Below are 21,704 nucleotides of genomic sequence, written 5' to 3' on the forward strand. Positions count from 1 at the left end.
TGGTGTATGCGTGGGCAAACAGAGGGTGGACAAACGATGATTTTTGGACGTAAAGAACTCGAGGTGGACAAACGACAGCAGTTTGAATTTTTGATAAAAATTGATTTTTGGGGATTTTAGGGGAGTTTTAATTTTTCAGTGCAAAATTTGTTTTTTAAATTGCTCCTAAACGTAGGGTGAAAAAACGATATTTGGTATGTATTGTATATAGAACTCGAGGTGGACAAACGATTGCAGTTGGTTTTATACGCAAAACAAAATTTGTACTGAAAATTTCAAAGCCCCATAAAATCTCCAAAAATTAATTTTTTTCAAAATTTCAAATTTCTGTCGTTTGTCCACCTCGAGTTCTATAGGTATACCAAAAATCGATTGGAGATTTTATGGGGCTTTGAAATTTTCAGTACAAATTTTGTTTTTTGAATATCTCCTAAACGTAGGGTGGACAAACGACGATTTTTTGTTTGTATCCATTTCTCGAGGTGGACAAACGATTGCCGTTTGAATTTTTGAAAAGAAGTAATTTTTGAGGATTTTGAAATTTTCACTCTGGTGTATGCGTAATATTTTTTTTCGATTTCTCAGTACAAAATTTGTTTTTTGAATATCTCCTAAACGTAGGGTGGACAAACGACGATTTTTGGTATACGTGTAGAACTCGAGGTGGACAAACGACAGAAATTTGAAATTTTGAAAAAAGTCAATTTTTGGAGACTTTATGGGACTTTGAAATTTTCAGTACAAATTTTGTTTTTTGAATATCTTTTAAACGTAGGGTGGACAAACCACGATTTTTAGTATACGTGTAGAACTCGAGGTGGACAAACGACAGAAATTTGAAATTTTGAAAAAAGTCAAATTTTGGAGATTTTATGGGACTTTGAAATTTTCAGTACAAATTTTATTTTTTGAATATCTCCTAAACGTAGGGTGGACAAACGACGATTTTTAGTATACCTATAGAACTCGAGGTGGACAAACGACAGAAATTTGAAATTTTGAAAAAAATTAATTTTTGGAGATTTTATGGGGCTTTGAAATTTTCAGTACAAATTTTGTTTTTTGAATATCTCCTAAACGTAGGGTGGACAAACGATGATTTTTTGTTTGTATACATTTCTCGAGGTGGACAAACGATTGCCGTTTGAATTTTTGAAAAATAATAATTTTTGAGGACTTTTTAATTTTCAGTAGTGGTACACCGTGGTGTATGCGTACTTTTTTGAGAGTTGCTATAAAAAAATTCTTTTTGGAATATCTCATAAACAGAGGGTGGACAAACGATGATTTTTGGTATACGTAAAGAACTCGAGGTGGACAAACGACAGCAGTTTGAATTTTTGATAAAAATTGATTTTTGGGGATTTTAGGGGAGTTTTAGTTTTTCAGTGCAAAATTTGTTTTTTAAATTGCTCCTAAACGGGGGGTGGAAAAACGATAATAGTTGGTATGTATATAGAACTCGAGGTGGACAAACGATTGCAGTTGGTTTTATACGTCTATCTCAAAATTTGAGCGTTTTAGACGATTTTTCATTTTTCAGACTTCCTATAAAAAAAAAGAATTTGCTCTAAAATTTTTTTGAAGGGTGGACAAACGAAAATTTTGGGTGGACAAACATGGACAAACGGTGGACAAACGAATTAGACTAATTTGGTTCAAAAATTTTGAGGTCGCAGTTCTGGCTTCACGGAGCCGCTATGCTCATATAGCCTGAATTGAAATCATTTAACTACTCTTTTCGGGATCTTTCGTGGCAATATCGTTTAATCATTCCTACCTATCAAGATCGTCTCTTTTTTCACCGACTTCTCACCGGATCTGTTTACTGTCAAACTCTATATAGTTCCATTTTGTATTAAAAACTAATCCCCCCTATCAAAGAAATCATCGCCTATTTTATTTGTACTCAAACAAACCCCTTGCTCTAATGTTGCGGTGTATCAACTCGAACCTTGACTATTTTAACTTAATTACGTCTATTCTTAAACACCATCTCCTAAAATTGACCCGATTCCCAACCTAGTTAGCTAGAAGTTTTTTTTTAAGTAGATAAAGTTGTTATAGCTTGAAACTTGAATAAATGGGGGATGCTCTCCAAACAAAAATCAAATATAATTTCGTTCTACAAAAAATCCAACAGCAAAAAGTAACTTAATTCTAAATTTATTCAAACATTTTCATATGAAATGCTTTTGAAATTGTACTCCAACGTGTATATTCTTCTAAAATTCAGCACATCAGCACATTCTCAGAATCTAGATATTAAAACTTCGTGTAATAGTATACAAAAAATTTAATGTCAGTTCGTATCAAAAATATTTGCATCATTTGTTTTTCAGTAAACATGATTTTTTTAGAAATCACTAGAGTATTTTCATTCATTAAAAAAAACTGCTATCTTTTATTTTTCAGTTTTTTTTATTCACATTTCTCTAAAACTTTTAGTACCCACCTAGATGTGCCTACAAAAAAAAAATTGGTACAAAATAAATAAAATTTCATACGAATTTACCTACAAATCAGCTACCCACGTTATATAACTGTAAAGTGCAAAATATTCCTTTTTCAAACAAAACCTTAAATCTATATACCTTCTCTTACATACTATTCATTTCCCGATATATATTGAAGTTACATATCAATCGATTTTTCAAACCACGAAGCAAAAAAAAAAAGTCATTCAACACAACTTTCAATTCCGGAAACTGTGCTTTGCTATGACGTACCACCTAGTAGGTTACTACCTACCCACAAAAAAATTATGAGATAGTTTTGTATCTATTCATATGTGACTAACTTTGTCTTCTTTTCCACCATCACCGCCGCATTTCTCCATTAATAACTTTATTCCTCTTTTCACTTGATATGAAGTTTTTTTTTCTGCAACAGTAATAGATACGTTTTTGAATAAAATATGTAATTTTTTTTTCTTTTTCAATTGATTCAATTTTACTACACACATCCATACAAAACATAAATACATACAATTTAGACATGTATTTCAAATAGTACGTTTTAATGAACTCGCATCTACACAAATAGAAACTGGTTGGTAGTTGATAAAAAAAGTTTTATTTTTATGGTCGTTAAACAATAACGTGTCGCTCAATTAAATAGAAGACCTTTTGTGTCAGACCTATGCCCCAAATGATCGTTATATTGGCGGTACTGATTACTTTCGCCCGGCCGACCGGCCGCACCGACTGCTTCGTGCGGGTACATCAAAATAAGATTTTTTGTCATTACAATTTTTTTATTTTTCTATTTTTTTTTTTTTTATTTTGAATAATTTGTCACGTACAAAATTGTCACGTACAAATTTGTCTAGTTCAAAATATTTTACTTTTGTCTCTTTTTTTCTTCTATCTCTCACATATATAGTTGACCAGTTAGTAGGTTGTAAAAAAATAATAAATTATTAAGGTGAAATAAACGACAATAATAATTATTTTGATGAGAAACGATAAGGTTAATGACAGATTAGCAAAAAAAGGGGTTAAATGGGGGGTTCTCACTCGCTATATAATTTCTTTGTACAATATGCTGAAGCGAATATAGAAAACATGTTCATAATATTCGTGTTGTGTGGTAAAAATAGCTTAAAGGAGTTGACATTATAAAGGACATGTGATTCATGTTTTCTTTTTTTTTTAATAGTAGTCATTGGGATTTGGAAACATTATACTAGAATTCTTTGACAATCGAAACTTTGAATAAGCTTTTTGTAGTTGTTTGTAGATAAAAATTATTGCTTTTGTAGACAACAAAATATTACAATTCTCACTATGACATCGATGGGTTAGTTTCACATCCATTAAAACTCATTATCAATATTCTCTCACCCCCTTTCATTTTACGTGCCACGTTGTGCATAAAACATTATCGATTCAAAATGCGTTAGATAATGCGTGATTAAACCTAAAATACTTATGATACAACTTTATTTATACTTAATCATTGAGGGAGAAACCCAGATATGAAAAACTGATTTCCATTAATAGCAAATAGTGCGCACGAAGTGCGATAGGATGGAGAGGGTGGGCATTAGGAAGGTGAAATGTGTAACCTTTTGACATGTATGTAGGCAAGCATTGTAATTAGTAGGATTTGTAATAGGTAAAGACTTAGAATAATAGTCAAGTCATATGCTATTATTATCATATTACAAGCCGAATCAAATCAAAACCTTAAAACATAATTCTGATATAACGAAATACCTATTACCATAACCAAGGATGCAATCTAAGGACTTTTTGAGAAGACTTATGACAGCACTTATGGCAGCACGATGTCAAGGTTATATTTATGCTAACTTTTTATAAGTCGATTTGATCCGAACAATATGCCACACTGCAAAAGTCGACTAAGACTCTTACATGGAGATAGCAACTTTACTTACCTGTGAGCTAAGTTTAACATTCAGACCAGTCCACGACAAAATTCGCCGCACGACACAAATCAACTTGTGAAAAGTCGGCATTAGTCTTTGGTTTGAAAATCGGAAGACACAGCCTACCCGACAACACCACCTTCGGACTAAGATTTTTGACTATTCAGCAGCGACACTTGTTTCCCACAACTCAATATTTACTTAGGATTAAAAATTACCAAAAAGTTAACCAAGACGATTGGAATAACGTTCTCAGAAAACAAGCACAAAATATTATGTATCGCTCTTGAGGAACCAGTTTCCAAAAGGTCTGAGTTGTCTTGCACAGGATAAAGAAACTGATTTTGTTGACGAGCCAAATCCATCGCAAACGAAAAACGGAGAGCAATTAACACGTATTTACTTGGAACGTTCGTACATTGTACTTATCACATAAAAATGAACAAAATACTTCGGTTTTAAACCACGTGTTCGATGAAAATTTGCAAACCAACACTTTCTGACATGCTGAAGAAAAAAAAAATCCACACTTCTTTGTAGTATAGATGAGATCTTTACCGCAACCAAACACTAAAGAACGACAAGGCGTAAGGACTTGTTAGCATTCTCATAGAGTTGTTACAAGCAGCGCCAACGAAATCGAAAAAATTACGGCAATCATTCATAGAGACAACCTGGGATACGTTCCGAATGCTTCCACGAAGAGTGGAAAAAATTTATGGACGTCAAGCTTCCAAAACTGGTGAGGAATTTGAGTTTTGTTGAGGACCTATGTCCCCTAGAAATCAACCAAGGATTAAGCACTTTCATAAATAAGTAAGGAAAGAGACAGCTTCCCTTCGTTTAAAACAAAAACCTGCAAGACTTTCTGAAACCCACTTATGATGACGTCGTGCTTACTAACAACATTCCATCCTGACATTCATAAAAGCACTTGGCTATTCCCTAATCATTTGACTTGGAACCAAATCGACCTTAACAAGATTTGCTACGAATCCCGAAAAAAAAAGCAAGCACAGAATCCGATCGTAATGGGAAATTTCATACAAATTGTCATTAAGTCATTATGAACGGGTTCAATGATTGTTTTTTAATTAGGATTCGTAGCAAATCTACTAAACGAATGTAAATCGTGATAAATCGGATTGCAATCGACGAAAATCTCTACTCCACTGAATGTAAGTTTCCTCACGAAAGCTTACATTAATTCAGTTACTTAATTAAAGTAAGTAACAATTAAACCTTCTCAAAGTGTAGAAAATTCAACATTGTATAGTTACAATCAGAAGAGCTTTGGAACAAAGAGATCAACGGGAGCATGATCATATTGTCGCTAGGAATGGTGTTAAAATATTACTAGGATTCGCCGAACAACCATCACTAATAACATGTCCATTGGAATCTTCAATCATTCGACTAAATTGCGATATATCGAAAAATTTTATTTTATGTATTTTTTTTTCCTTGTCAAGATCTACAATTTATTTTAATAAATGGCTCAGCCCTAGCTACACTATTATGTTCTATCGAAGCTCAAAGTTGAATTTGAATTTCTCGACTTTACTTTAAGAAAAAATTAAAAGAATATTTCCCCCGGCAGAATGAACTGTCTAAAACATTCACCAGCTCCCCGACTATTGATCTTTTATCTTTTGAACATCACATATAAAAGTTATTAAGCGTTTTGTTTGTCTTTATCAGTTTCTCTCTAAAGAGGATGATATCTTTCCTGGCTCTTTTTGCGATTCTCGGTAGATTTTCATTCAACATCGTTGATATATCATTATTAATACAACAAATTTTTATCGAACGAGACCACAAGTACTTTTGGTGACCGCTGAAGAAATTTAGAAACCCAGTCGTTACACTGCCAAGGAATCATCATTAGTATAATCACTAATGTGCTCTGGTTCTGGCAAAAAAAAAGACAAAAACTGCAATCACTGATCGTTTTGGTCCTAAAAGACTGTTGATCTGAAATTACCCTGGTCAGATACCTGCATGAGCTTATTAATGTAATGGTTTGTTTAGTAGCGGGAGAGATTCTGAATACATGTATTTGCCCAGTACAACGATTCTCCGCGTAAAGACCTGTACCGCTGATGTCCGCTATCTTCTGTATATATATCTTCTTCTTTTATTAGAGAGATCGCTTAAGTCGTTTAGGAACGCTGCACCGATTGATTGGGGTAGAGCTGGGCAGTTGCAGAGAAAATGTTTGCCTAGTCACCTATTCAACAGACTTGCTAAATAAAACTTATCCATTTACTATATTTATTGAAATTTCATCATTTAGATCTCATTTTGTGCCAACATAGAAATAAGTTAATTTGAAATCAAATTGTAAAAAGCAAGTTCAATAAACCAAAATTGAGCTCCTCTGAATATCCCCTCTAAAATTTGGTCGGATAGATAGGTATATTGTTTCTTCGAAAAGAAACTTCTGTCAACGACTTGATAAATTGCTATCGGTGTGGTTTTGTCAATCCAATGTTTACACTCTGAAAAATGTTTCCAAAAAAAAAAAACAAGAATGTTAATTGATACACATCATTAAATTTTAACGACGTTACACGCTTAAGTAGACCAAATAGTCATATATGGGCATCCCTGACAAGCAATTGAATTGAAATGCAACAATTTCGCGGTTGCGTCGAAATTAGTCACGCTTAGGCTAAAAAACCTAAAATAAAATTCTAACAAAATTGGAAAATTTAAACGAATTTACCAAAATAATTTTGAAGTTGCACAGTTTCATATACATTTCAATAACAAAATCATCTCAAAACTCAATTCAACTTCAAAAAGCAAATTATGCAACATATTTTTTTTTTTTATAAAATAAACAAACCAAAACTGACCGCAATAATTCCCCTCAGCATGTGTTTGCCTTGAAACTGTCAAACAAAATCATGTCAATAGAGTGGTACAAACACTTGAAACTTGGTTCTGAAAATTGCGCAATTTGGTGCTTAGAGGGGGGGGGGGCATAGGTACCTACTCGTACAACTAAATAAAATCAATTCCCATACCCTGTTATATTATTTATCAAAAAATCTAGATTTTTTAGTCATAATTTGTTTTGGTAGTTTCTATCCACTTGTGTTATTAATTTGATTTATTTTTTTTTTAATTAAAACATACAAAATAACAAAATGGCAATTTATAGCAAATTTTATATAGTCGTTCATAGAATAGCTTGCAAAATATTATCAATTTTGTTTTGTTTTTATTTTTTTATGCATGACTTATATTAATCACACACGCATTCACTTGTATTATAAATATGCCTGTTATCACTTACTTAGCTTTAATGATGATGATAATATAACTTTTAACAAGTCAAGGGTCTTGCAATGTATAATATTTGGGATTAATTGCCACCGATTAACCTGCATTCATAATTAATTAGCTTGACTTTAAATTAATTCCTTATCTTTCAGAAAATACATTATAAAGTACACAGTTTGTACGTATACGTAGGTGTACGTACATACGGACTGTTACATTTAAAAACAAATTGCTGCATCATGTAGGTAAAGTAAGTATTTAAATTAAATGAGAAATGTAAGGGATGATGATAATGATGATTAATATTACAGTACCATCAACGAAAAAGGGTTACATTTTACAACCTAGTCAGCATGAAAAAAATAATGAAAATCTACTCCTTTTAACAGGGTAGGATATTTTTTTTAATCTCATAGTAAATTATATTATTATTCTTAAGCAACTAAAAGAAACCTTTTTTTAATTCAATTTGAATCGTTTAAGTTACATAAAACATTAAAATTAACTTGGATATGATTAAATACCTACATATTTGAAATTATTAGAATGATTTTTGATAGGTGCGATCCCTAAATAGTAGGAAGGCTGATTTATCTATAACTTCAAAAAAATTATAGTGAAAAAAGGGGCGGAGGTAGTTGAGAGCAGACCACATGCAAAAAGTTACCCCCTCAAACTCAACTCAAATAAAAATAAATATGTAGGTACTTGTAACAGCTTAATAGGGAAAAATGCTACAAGCTTGAAGAAGCTGCATAAAAAGTTCATCTCCTCTGCCCATGCCTTGCTTCTTTCCAAAAAGTCATGAGAACATATTTTCAATTCAAACTCTATAACACCATTGCTTTAACAAAAACTCCAAATAGGTTTGTTGTGTTGTGTCCAAAATGCGCCTTTTATTGGTCGAAGCTTACCTGACAGCCACATGTAATTAACCTGACATTATTTTTATTTATTTTTTTGTCGTGTTTACTAGAATTGATTGTGTTTTAAGTTAGTTTTTTTTTTAAATTTTGGTTGAATTACTAACGCTAATACTGGTACCAGTTCTAAAGTTATAACCCAAATTAGTATTATCTCTTTTTTCAATCATACAGTAGTTCTGATAATTTAGTACTGATAACTAGTTACGACACTGTACAAGCTAATTATACAAAATTAGGTAGCACGGGGTTGACACAAAGTGATTGCATTACACGAGTTAAATGGCGCAGGGACATAAGTCCCCGGGACACAAGTCCCGCTTTACTGGGTCACAAGTCCCGAATCCAATTCGGGAATTATGTCCCACCCTACTGAGACAGAAGTCCTGAATTTTTTAGTCGAAAATGGGACATAAGTCCCGAATAAAGTGAAAACTATTTTATATACATAAATTTTTACTATAAATGTTCATATAGGTACTAATTAATCCATAACATTATTTTTTGGTGCCATGAAATACGCCCAAGTGAAATAAGGAAGTATTTCGCGAATTGGTATAATTTAAATTTTCAAAAGAGAAATAAAGCCATTTTTCAACATTTGGTTTTCTCTTTCGCGTCAATTTATTTTCAAAAAAAAAAATAAAAAAAAAGTGCCTCGTTTCGGTTTATTAAAGCGAAATAATACCATTATGATTTTTAAATCATTCTTACTTATCAAAGAATAAGTTTTATATAAAATTTGTCTTACTCCAGTTTGCTCCAAGGAAACAAAATATAACTCAAACTTCAAAGAGAATATTTTGCCAGTTTAATGTTTGTTCCAAAGATATGCTTGTGTTCTAACTCGATAAACGCGAAGCGGAAAAAAATTTCTCAGATAAAAATTCGCGCGAATTTTTATTTGCACACCTCCAAATGGATTCTCCCGTGGGCAAAATTTTTTCCGCTCCGCGTTTGGGTTGTGCAAATTAAAGAGATTCGAATCTGAGAAATTTTTTTCCGCTTCACCCTGGTAAGTACTCATATCGGTTATCACAAATATCAATTATTAAACTTTCACTTTATACATTTGTTTATATTTTGTCACGATGCAATTTCGACTTACCAATAAATTTGCAAGCTTTGCTTTTGTTTTCCAACAGCTTGTAACCGTACCTTACATCGGAGTTGGTACTACGAAAAAAAATCGTGAGAACAATATCGGTTCTATTATTTCGTCAGCTGTAGTCTTTAATAGTCTCTATAGATATATTTATACAAAAAAAAAACGTGGGACATAAGTCCCGAAAATTTTTTTCGGGACTAATGTCTCAGTAAGGTGGGACATAATTCCCGAATTGGATTCGGGACTTGTGACCCAGTAAAGTGGGACATTAGTCCCGAAAAAAAATTCGGGACTTATGTCCCGGGGACTTATGTCCCTGCGCCGAGTTAAATTGGTACCGATTACTAAAACGAATAGGTTTTAGCTAGAACCTTTTAATCGGTAGTCTTGTGATAGGATAGAAGAAATAGATTTTATTTTTGTTTTACTGAAATTGTAGATTTTCTTAAAATTTGTTTGACCGTTGTCAAACGGCCACTAGGCGTTGTGATCAAACCAATTTCAATAAATCACCTATATTTTATTCTTGTCATACGAGAGCCTTCAAATCGCAAAATTTCGAACTCATCGTAACATTTTTTATGGAAACCGATTTTAATCGGGTTGCGTTTGTAATAAAAGTTTAAGCAGTGCTGTTGATGAACTTACCCACATTTAATAATAAAAAATTGACTGTGTCACAACTTGATACAAAAAAATAAAATCGAAGCATTTTTATCAAAAACCAAGATTTAAAAAAAAATCAGATTTTTTTTCAACATATTTGATTCGTCCCTACAAACCAAATGTAATCAATTTATGGATTTATGGATTCAATGCAAATAAACAAAAAAGAAAGTCAATAGAAAAGTGTCCAAAACAGAACCGCTTAACAATATTCTGACTTGAGTTCATAGCCACATAGTCAAGATTTGGATCTTGAGTCTTAGGTTAAAATCACAAAGCAACTGCTTTCATTAATTGGAAACCCCGAGCTCAAATCTATATAATTCGGCAAACTTAAACGTCGCACTTCTTTTGTCGTTTAAACTGTGCACTTTCATTTCAATATCTGCCAAAATTTGATATTGGCTCTTAGACCATTGGGGCAGATTTTTTTTTAAAGGACAGATTTTTAACATTTCGTTTTTTTCTTCTCGTGGCGTGAACCATTTAAAATCGCGGAATTAATTGGAACTCTCATCGGAAAGTTACTTTCAACACGTAACTTTACTTCGACAAAGATAAACTTAGTTCCAATCGGAAAGAGCAGGTGGTTTTAGTAAGATTGAGTACGATTTGGACAAAGAAATCCGCATTTGGGCTGTGAGCCGCTATCATGCAACCACTTTATGCCCATAACGGAATAAATAAACTCTTTTATCGAGCGTGAAACAATCGCTCGAAGGCTTAAACATTGATATTCTCCAGTTGGAACAACGTTAAAATGAGACATTACGCGTTTCTAAAAGAAATATGTCTGCAGACGACAATAGTTCAACAAGATTTTAATTTGTTTCCCTACAAGGTTCAGATTTCTAGCAAATTCAACTTAGCAGACCTTCTTATTTTCTTGAAAGAACGAAACAATTCTATTTTTATGTCGAATTTAGCCCACTTTGACTTTAATAGCAATGCTAACAAGCAAAATTGTCGCATTTGACTGATTCGAAACAAATTCTACATGAAACGGACCTATATCCAGTTTGAATCACAGCGAGGTGTCCAGTTTCCTCAAGCTTGTTTATCTGGTCATTCTTTTTTTTTTTTTTTTAAGAGAAGAAACCCACCTACTTAGACTTGGCAAATGGCAACAATATAATGAGGCTAGGTAAGGTAATAAATAAGCAACCTATGTTTTTCCGGTTCTATTTATATTTCATAATCTCTCAGAAATGACTCGATTTTTGTAAATTAAAATGAAATGCACTCATAAAATGCATTATTTAAAACTATAGGGCCTGAATTCAACTTGTCAACCCAAGTGCAAATTTCTATCGTCAACATAAATCGAAAACATTAATTTTTTTCTCATAAAACATCTATCAACCTTCTGTTCATTCAAAAAGCAAGGAGAAACTATATTCAAACCATTTCTTTTCAAATTTGTTTCATCTCATTTTAACGTATGCGCACAATTACACCTTTAACCGTATTATATCAATCTTCTATAATATGAAAACCCCATGAGAGATCTCATTACTTCTATGAACAAATCCAAATTATATCAAAACAAAAATTAGCAACGGATGTTGTTTATGTTTAATAATAATAATAATAATGATAGCCTTGTATCTTGTATGTAGACTGGGCAGAATATAGAGAGTAATAAATAAATTATCAAGGTTAATTTCAAATCACATTCAATTTGCATGAGTTGCAACAAATTTGCGCGCGCAAATTCAATTTCAAAAACTTAAATTAAAATTTATATTTCACCCAACTAAAAAAACAAAAAAGAAAATCAAAAAAAAAAAAAATATAAAACCATAATGAGTTTTCAATTGAATCCCCTTTTTTAATTTAAATAAATTTCATATTCGAATAATTCATAAAAAAAAAAATATAGACACAATTCCAATTCAACTTTTTGGGAAATTCAATTTTATCCATTTACCATAGAATTAACCTAGAAATTTGTTTTTTTTTTTTATAAAAAAAAAAATTACAACTGTTCTATGCAGATGGATGACACACATTCAACTACAACTCAACTCGTGTCTATCCATCACGAGAGCAACAAAATCTGAAAGTCAACTCTGCTGATGAATTCATAAACCAAACTTAAACAAGCTCCCCGTCATGAGCAAATCTACTTAAAAACACACATAAAGTCTTCGTATTCGTATGTTCTTGTTCTCGTTGTTCGATCTGTCCGTCCATATTCTCCATTCCCTTTGCGCTGCTCAGACGCACAAAACTTCAACTTCTTATATAGGCTGACTGTGAAAATTGTGAGTGAGAAGTTTCGAGTTGAGAGAAGGTGGTAGGGTGGCAATGGCAAGGCAAAGCAAATGGCAATCTGACAGGCAGTCAGGTGAATATGCCAAGCAAAGCGAGAAGCGAGTTACGAGCTACGTTACACATCAAACAGAAAACAAATCCAGAGCAACAGCAACAGCAGCAGCAAAATGCCCCCCCAAGGGGTGGTTCATGGTACAGGATTTATGTGTGTACATAATTCACAGAGGTACCCAGGCCCGTAGCCAGAGTTAAATTTGTGGTAGGACAACGGTCCTATTTGATTTGATATGGGAAAAGTTCAAAATGGTTAAGTGCAAAACATCTATGTATTATTTCGGTGTTATTTCCGAAATGGGTAATTCTAGAAGAAAATTTCATATGACAAAGTTGTAGAACATTCAATTCATTCTCAGAATTGGATCTATATTATTGATATTTCTAGAGATGATTAGATAAGATTTGTTCATAACTACCGGTTTAAAACTCAAATGGCGAGTGCTAAATCTTAATTTTAAGGGCTCTAATTTTTAGGGAATTTTTTTAGGCATTTCCAACCGAATTTTGAAATGGGAGTGACAAAAATCGATGGTCGCCTTAAAAAAAAGTACCCTATTGTTCATAAATCAATTTTTATTGACTGAACCTAACTGTGTAACATATGTATGCTATTTTTGAAATGACCGATCCAAATTGTTTTGATTCTAAACAAATCTTAAAAAAGATATAGATGCAATTCTTTAGAAGGTTTACGCTTATATTGTTACTATACTTGCACAACTTAGATACATGCAAAATGGAAAAACTGTTCAATTTTTTCTGATATCTTTTTTATTGTCCGAGATATTTGGCTTATTAGGTACCTATATCATAGAAAATTTTGAAAGCTACCTAGATATTTTATTAAGGTCGTACAATTTCGTAAGTTGGGCAATTCCATAGTAACTCACGTTACATTCACAAAAATTTCAAATACATAAATACATTTTTTTTCTCAATTTTAATACAAATTGATACGAAAATACTGTCCATGGAGTAAGCATAACTATTATTTTCATAATTAAGTAAAACATTTTTCTTTATTTTAAGCATTTGCTTGGGAAAAATAAAAGTCTGTAACTCACGTTACATTAACTTGGTAACTCATTTTATCTGCGATAACATGGTTCTTATTTTTTTCAAAAAATATTAGATTCATCTTGTTTTCTGTGGGCTCTTTTTTCCATCTGAATAAATTTTATTGAGCCTCAAATAACAAAAAACAATTTTTTTTATACAAAAATTCTTAAAGTTAATGAAATTACCGACTTTTCAATGCAATTTTTTAGAAAATATGTCAGTGGAGCAACCCAGAAAATTTGAAGTCATTCCGAAAACTCTTAATAGACTTAAATTCGATTGCACAGCACGTTACTCCCCAACTACTCTCTGTAGTCTCTCTACTCTTTCGTCTCTCCTGTAAAATTTATATTTTGGGAGTTACGAGGTTTCCTTATGAGGCCGACGATTTGTAGAAACTTATAGTAAACCCTCTGTAGACACACCTCTTTTTTTGTGACATGATAGTAGGGCTGCCATACGTTCGTGTTTTCCCGGACATGAAGGTAGTCTTTTTTGACTACCTATGTGGGGGACGTCCGGGATAGTTTCAATTGATTGTCCGGTATTGTACTCTTTCAACACTTTCTGCATCTCACTACTTGTATGTTACTATCAATTCATTGTTTATTCAAAAAAACGAATAGAGTTAAATTAAAGCGAGCCCACTGTCATACCTGGGCGAAACGCATATGGAGTTAAGGTCACTTTAACTTTTTAATAATAAAAAGTTATTAACTTTTTAATTGAATCATATTTATTTTGGTTTATTATCTGCCTAATTTTATTTTATTTTCTGTTTTAATAATCAAAACGCAAAAAATTGTCCAGTGAATCCTCTTTCTCTGATCAACAAAAAATTTTGAATCTTTATAAAAGTTAATACATACCTATTTAATTTTAAATTACAGTATTTCTAAAGGGTCTCCAAATTCTTTCATGTACCTAACTTTAAGTTTAGGACTATAAAATAAACACTAAAAGAAAACGATCGTAATGGTTCTGCAATCAATAGAATAAGTAAACATTTATTAGTGAGAAGATTTACTTCTCTAATTTTACTAGCAATTTAATAAACCCTTATTGTAAAATACATTGGCGCAACATTTTAAACGATAAAGTAGAAATGCTAAAGCCATTTTAGTAACTTGCTAAGTCAAAAAGAATACTGTTTTTTATATTAGTATCTTACTAAAATAGGCTTAGTTTTTTAATAAATTGTTTAAAATTTTGCGCCATTGGTTTTTAATTTCATTTTCTAATTTTAATTCTTTTTTATTTGCTGAAAAATACAGGAAATGTGAAACCTTGGCACATATGCGAAAAAATGAGCTTAAGCTCTATCTCACTTTTCAGTACATTTTCTAGAGATCTATCTCAAGAAAATGAGATAGACCTCAAGAAAATGTACTGAAAAGTGAGATAAGAGCTTAAGCTCATTTTTATTGCCCTTGTCTCAAGGTTTTTTTATACATGTATTTTGTGAAAAAAAAAATAAGAAAAAAAATTTGCTACATATGTTGTTACAAATGGTTAAAAATTTGTATATTTTACTTAAATTTTAATAAGATTTATCTGTCTTTGTTTTTTTTTTTCTAAAGAAACAAAAATTATGTTTTCATTTTTTTCCCAGTTTTGTACTCTTTTATTTACTTATTTGTCCAGGAAAGTCCGGAATTTTTCATGTCTGGCAACCCTACATTATAGACACACGGGTGCAAATTTGGTTTATACTTTTTCATGTCGCTAGAACTTTTTTTGGTCTCAATATTTTATCGAGAGTCATATGTATATGAAATTGATGTAGAATTTTCCGAGGAATTCGAAAATATTGTATTCGAAATTATATATACAGGGTGTCCCAAAAGTAATGGATCAAACGAAGTATGCTGATAGGCCAACTCAGAACAACGAAAGCAACAAAACAGGGTCTTTCAGAGAAAAATAACAAAGGAAAATAAACAAATTTTCTCGACTGTTGTTTGTTTATTTCTTTTTTAATAAAAGCCTCTAGGTATTTTTGTTTGTTATTTTGCTCTGAAAACCTCTGTTTTTTTGCATTCAAATTGTAATATCTTTCGTTCTAATTTCATCTTTGGAAACTTTTATACATTTTTGAAATCTGCAATAACACGGCAAGTTTTCAAAATAATAAACCAGGGTCACACCATAAAAATTTTGTTCAGGGTGTTGCTCTGAAATAAAAGTGAGAAATTGAGTTTTCATACAACATGGAACTGTTAATTCATTTGCAGCAAAATGGCGAATGAAATACAAAATATTTTGGTTAATTATTTATTTCTTATTATTAGGCAATGTTTTAGTGAAAGAAATGTAAAAAAACAAAAATCAATTATGAGCGGAAAAAGCAAAATACTGTTGCAAAGTCGGAATTTATCGAAATTTCACAAAAACTGCATTAAATCGAAAACCGTAAAGATTTGGGATGAATAAGTTACCAAATTCTGAGAGCCCTAAAGTTGGCCTATCAGCATACTTCGTTTGATCCATTACTTTTGGGACACCCTGTATATATATTAGTGCGTTTGTTATTTAGGTTTTTTTCGAGAATCAAGTTTTCTAGGACCAGGGGTTTAGTCAGGGCATGCATGGTTGTTTAGGTTTATTAAAGCAAGCATGTTTTATTAAAACAAGCATATGAAATAGCATGACAAATAAGATACAACCCAAAAAAAAATGCATGTCCTGACTAAACCCCTGGTCCTAGAAAAATGATTTATACCTTTTTGAAAGCGTTGTTTAATGTAGACAAGAACCTCATCAAATTTGATTGAAGGCTATATCTAAAAAAAATGGCCTTATAAGTCAACACATACCGATTTAAATTGATAAAAAACTTTAACCCTCTTGGGGCGCCATCTAGTGTCAAAATAAAAATTAAATCTGATAAAATTAGAGGATTTGTTTTTATTATTTAGAAACAGTTTTTCTACTTAGGAACTTACTGGTAGACCAGAATGATGTAGCTGTGGCTTGTGTCGCTGTCAAAGTTAAAAAGTATGAAATTAGTATATTGGTGCCAGAATACGTAGCTGTGGCTGTGGCAAGGAAATTCGCTGTGGTACAAGTCGAGTCGACTTTTACTTCAAGCTACAAGCGCAATGACTTTTGACGTTTCTAATGTGGTTGCTCAGTTAAAATTATTTTTTTTCAAGGCAATTGACATTTTAGTGCGCCACATAATTCTGTTCATCTTTCCTACATTTTGAGCGATTTTATTTTACATCTTGTACCACGGCGTTTTTCTTTGCCACAAGCGAATTTCCATTCTGTTCAGCCAGTTAATTCAAAAATAACGAACGCGCTAATATATAAAGAGACTTTTTTGTGACTTTTTTTTGAAAAATCGTAATTTTTTATTTTTGTCCTGCAAAATTCGCACCCGTGGTGGTGTGCCGACAGAGGGTTAAAACAAGGAAAAAATTAACAAAAACAAAAAAAATTGTAAAAGGAATTTTTGAAGGCAGGGCTTTTTTGGGAAACCGACGAAGTTACGAATACCAGAGTTACGGGCGACAGAGTTACGAGCGTCAAAGTTACGCGAAACCGAAGTTACGAAAAACTAGAGTTACGAATTCTAAAGTTATGTTAAGCTATGACATGTGAATTTTGGAAATACAAACAAGAGATTAACATTTTTCTCATTGGTCAGAACTAAATGATTAAAGCGAAAATGGGTGTTATTTAATCTTATAAAATTTTGATTGGATAGGTATAGATATACATATATGGTTTTGTTTTTGTGAGAAGATCGTAAAAACGTTGAAATAGAAAAAAAAACATGAGTATACTTATGTAAGTTTGGGGGACATAATTGAATTTAACTTCTTATTTGTCCAAATACGTATTTTTTTTTTTCTATTAATTAATATAATTATTCATAGCGTATTTTGTAATACCCACTTTGTTATTATTTATATTAAAATAATAACCAAACCACCCCTTTTTTTACTGACGTTATTTTGGTGTGGTGAACTGTTGTTGCAATTGTTGCCAACCCAAAAATCACATGTCATAGCTTAACATAACTTTAGAATTCGTAACTCTAGTTTTTCGTAACTTCGGTTTCGCGTAACTTTGACGGCCGTAACTCTGTCGCGCGTAACTCTGTTATTCGTAACTCCGTTACCATTTCGGCTTTTTTAATTTAAGCCAGAGCATTGCCCCTCAATGTCCCCCCTCCTGGCTACGGCGCTGTAGTTACCTACAACCTACATTCAACAATTCACACAGTAAAAAAAAAAAAGGTAAGAAAAACGAATAAAACCGGAGTAGAGAGAGAGAGAGGTACACAAATTGTGGCTGTGAGGTCGGGGTGGTGGTAGAAATAGAAATCATTCGACTGTGCAGAATGAGAAATACATAATTTGGACAACTTACCTTTTTTTGTGTGTTTTTCTCTCCAAAGATTTAGATTTTTTCGGGAACTTTCAAGTTTCTTTCTAATCAATCAACAGAAACAACAGCACACACAACTTCCAGAGGAGACAAACCAAAAGTGTACCTTTCAATCAAATAAATTTAAAAAAGCCGAACCGAGTCTCAATTCGGAATATCGAACCAAACTAGGAAACTTGCTATAAGCAGTTGCAGCACGGAGCTTGTACACAATTCAAGTCGAGATGCAATTTGTATTTGTGCGGCGATTTTTGTGCGACACACTAGGAACAAAAACGCACTTTGAGGGGGGCACCTTTTTACGACAAACGAGCGACAAAAGGGGAGACTGTGTCTGTCCTGTCGTCCAACTTCTTCTCCAACACGGAAAATTAAAAAAAAATGAAAAACTCAGGTAAGAGAGAAGAGACACAAGGAGACGCAACAACAACTGGCAGAGTGACGGCGAGCGATTTTGTTTCGACAGCCAAAGCTTAAATCCAACACACTTTTTTCACTTTTTTTTTCTTCTTTTAATTCCAAAAAAACCTCGTCGTTCAAGTTATCGTTGATTGAGATAGTCGGTCGGTTTGTCGTCGTCGTGCTTGCTGATGATGATGATAACTGGAAAATTCATGTATCGATTAAGCCAAAAAAAAAAAACAGGAGAAGCGAGCAGAAAAGAGGAATATTATACCTATTTTGAGAAAAACCTCGATCCGGGGGAAGTTAAGAGTCACGCGGCGACGAGGGCGAGAGATAGTTGGTTTTATATTTTTGGGGAGTTGGGCGAATTCAATTTCTATATTTTTTTTTTTTTTATGTTTTATTCACTGTTTTGGAGACTGTGAACAGACTGCAGTAGGCAGGAGCAAGGAGTAGAGCAAAAGAGTAGAATGATATAACTTTTTATCGATTCACAGGGTTTTTTTTTTTTTCTTTTTGTTTTGTTTTTTTGAGACAAATTAATTTATTCAGAGATTTTGATTATAATTTGTAGTCAATCGATTGATTGATGATTATTTTTATTTTTTTTTTTTTTTGAGAAATTTTTTTCTTTCACTTTCACAAAAAAAAATAATATACGAACAGACGAGTAAAGTTTCAAATGCGACCGCTCTCTCGCTCGGTATCTCTACAATAAAACAATATGGCGCCCCAGATGATAATTTTCCCATCATATGTGTTGTATATTGGAAAAAAGGGGGATGTCAAAAAAAAAAAATACTAGTCTAGTTGGAATTTTTGGGGGATATTTTGTTTTTGTGTGTGTTTTTTTTATTGGAAATTTAAGTTGAGACGACTGATTGGGATGACAGGTGTTTTGACAGTTTGAGGTGATGTGATTTATTTGGTTTGTGTATTTGATAGGATTTGTTGAGGTTTGTTTACACTTAAGACGTGTTTATGTTAATGAAATCATTAGATGTGTTTCGTTGCAAGCCAAATCAACTAGAGTCCGAATGAAATAGTTTTCTATACGACTTGACATTCGAATAGAAATAATTTGTAAAAATATCTCATTTGGGCTATAGTAAAAACAGGATTTTAAGCCTAGTACGCAGCTGAAGGGAAACGAAAAACTTTGAAGTCTCCAAAAGTAAAAATTAAAAATATACAAATCAAAAAATTAAAAAAAAAAACATCAGAAAATAAGTTTTAAACAAATACAGACATTTTTGATTTGTTTCAGCTGTCATTAACATTTTGACAACCTGCCCATTATATTAGGTCTGTTTGTAAAGTTTATTTTTTGTAGCAAACTGTTTAAAATCTGTAATGCTGAGTCGAGTCACCAGGTCACTAAGGGCCAGTTGTACAAATATTTAATCCGTGGATCAGCAGCTTTTATCTTCTGAAATCGGTAGCAAGGCTGAAGTTTAGCACTGGTTCAAGGTTCATATATGTAGAAATAGCCATATTCATGCTTGAACCGAAGTTGACCCGCAGCTAATCCGCCGAAATCGGTGGGTTAAATTCCTGAACCAAGGCTGATCCACGTTTGTACAACTGGCACTAAATTGACAATCCCCATAGGAAAACTAGTCGACTTAAGCCGTCCGACATATCGTGCGGCTAAAGGTCAGCATAAGCTTTGTGAAATGAAAGAAAATGCTCTCAGAGTGAGTTGTACAAATTCGTGGTTTATCATCTTTTATCTTTTGAAATCTGTGGTAAAGCTCTGAGGTTTAGCACTGGTTTAAGTTCCATATATGTTAATACTATGTTTCCACCTACGCTAAATCCGAGATTTAGCTAAGTAGATTTAGAATAAATCTCGAGATTTATTTTAAATCTACTTCGCTAAATCTCAGATTTGGGTTCAGCTACCCTAAAACTAATATTTTCAGATACTTTCAATCCGAGATTTAGAATAAAACTCAAGATTTATTCTAAATCTACTTAGCTAAATCTCGGATTAAGCGTAGGTGGAAACATAGTATGAAATAACCAAATCCATGCTTGAAACGAAGTTAACCCACTGAAATCAGCCAAATCAAATTCCTGAACCATGGCTGAACCTTGTTTGTCCAACCCCAACAAACATTTTCCCTTCTATAAAGCTTAACAGGAGCAACATTAACACCTGTAAAGCTTTATAGGAGCAAATTTGTAAGTCGGGACAGGTCCTCAGAACGAGAAGAACTTGATACAAAGTTTAACAAATGCGCTGTAAGAACTTGTAGCATTTTGCTTTCTTGAAACCTGCTGAACCATGGATTAAATATTTGTACAAATGCCACTATAGGCCAAATGAGATAATTTCCCAAATTGTCTCATTTCGTAGGCCAGTTGTACAAACGTGGTTCAGCCTTGTTTCAGGAATATAATTTGCCGATTTCAACTGTGGTTCAACTATTTAAACCAGTGCTATAAATCTCAGTTTTACCACAGATTTTAAAAGATAAAAGATGACGAACCACGGGTTTGTACCTATGAGCCCGACAAACAATTTTGGTTCTATAAAGCTTTACAGATGCAGTTGTTGCTTCTGTAAAGCAATATAGAAGCAAAATTGTTAGTAGGGAGTGCCAGTTGTACAAACGTGGATCAGCCTTGGTTCAGGAAGTTAACCCACCGATTTCGGCGGATTAGCTGAGGGTCAACTTCGGTTCAAGCATGAATGTGGCTATTTCTACATATATGAACCTTCAACCAGTGCTAAACTTCAGCCTTGCTACCAATTTCAGAAGATAAAAGTTGCTGATCCGCGGACTAAAAATTTGTACAACGGCCCTGAGAGAATTTTCCGATTGTTGAAAATGAGAGTGCTGAACCACGAATTAAGTATTTGCTAGTAATAAGTGTATTTTAATTATTATTTTACTACGCCAGAGCTTAACTCTTTATTTCAAGTAATTTAGATCAGATGTAATCTTCCTCATCGCCAGAAAACTTTTTTTTGGAGGTCATGTAAAAATAAAAAAAAGTGTTCTCTTTCAATTAAAATAATATTTCCATCATTTCAGAACAACAGAATAAGAAGTGGAATTTCAAAAAAAAAAGAAAAAACAAAATAGGAAAAAATTAAAATAAATAAAATAAAATAAAA

At 32.7% G+C, this 21,704-nt stretch overlaps 1 protein-coding gene across 4 annotated transcripts in view; it reads right to left on the minus strand.

Moving 5' to 3' along the window:
- The window catches only part of LOC129906818 (cAMP-dependent protein kinase type II regulatory subunit), a 173,936-nt gene extending 154,658 nt beyond the window's left edge, over window positions 1-19,278 (minus strand). For 2 of the 4 annotated variants that reach the window (XM_055982750.1, XM_055982753.1), the window contains exon 1: window positions 18,155-19,276. The gene's annotated coding sequence lies outside the window, so the exon portion shown is untranslated. Of the gene's footprint in view, window positions 1-18,154 lie in introns of all 4 variants that reach the window. The other 2 variants (XM_055982751.1, XM_055982752.1) reach the window with 2 other exon arrangements.
- Between the last annotated feature and the right edge of the window lie 2,426 nt (window positions 19,279-21,704).

This window comes from Episyrphus balteatus, chromosome 1 (assembly GCF_945859705.1).
Source record: "Episyrphus balteatus chromosome 1, idEpiBalt1.1, whole genome shotgun sequence".
NCBI classification, from domain to species: domain Eukaryota; kingdom Metazoa; phylum Arthropoda; class Insecta; order Diptera; family Syrphidae; genus Episyrphus; species Episyrphus balteatus.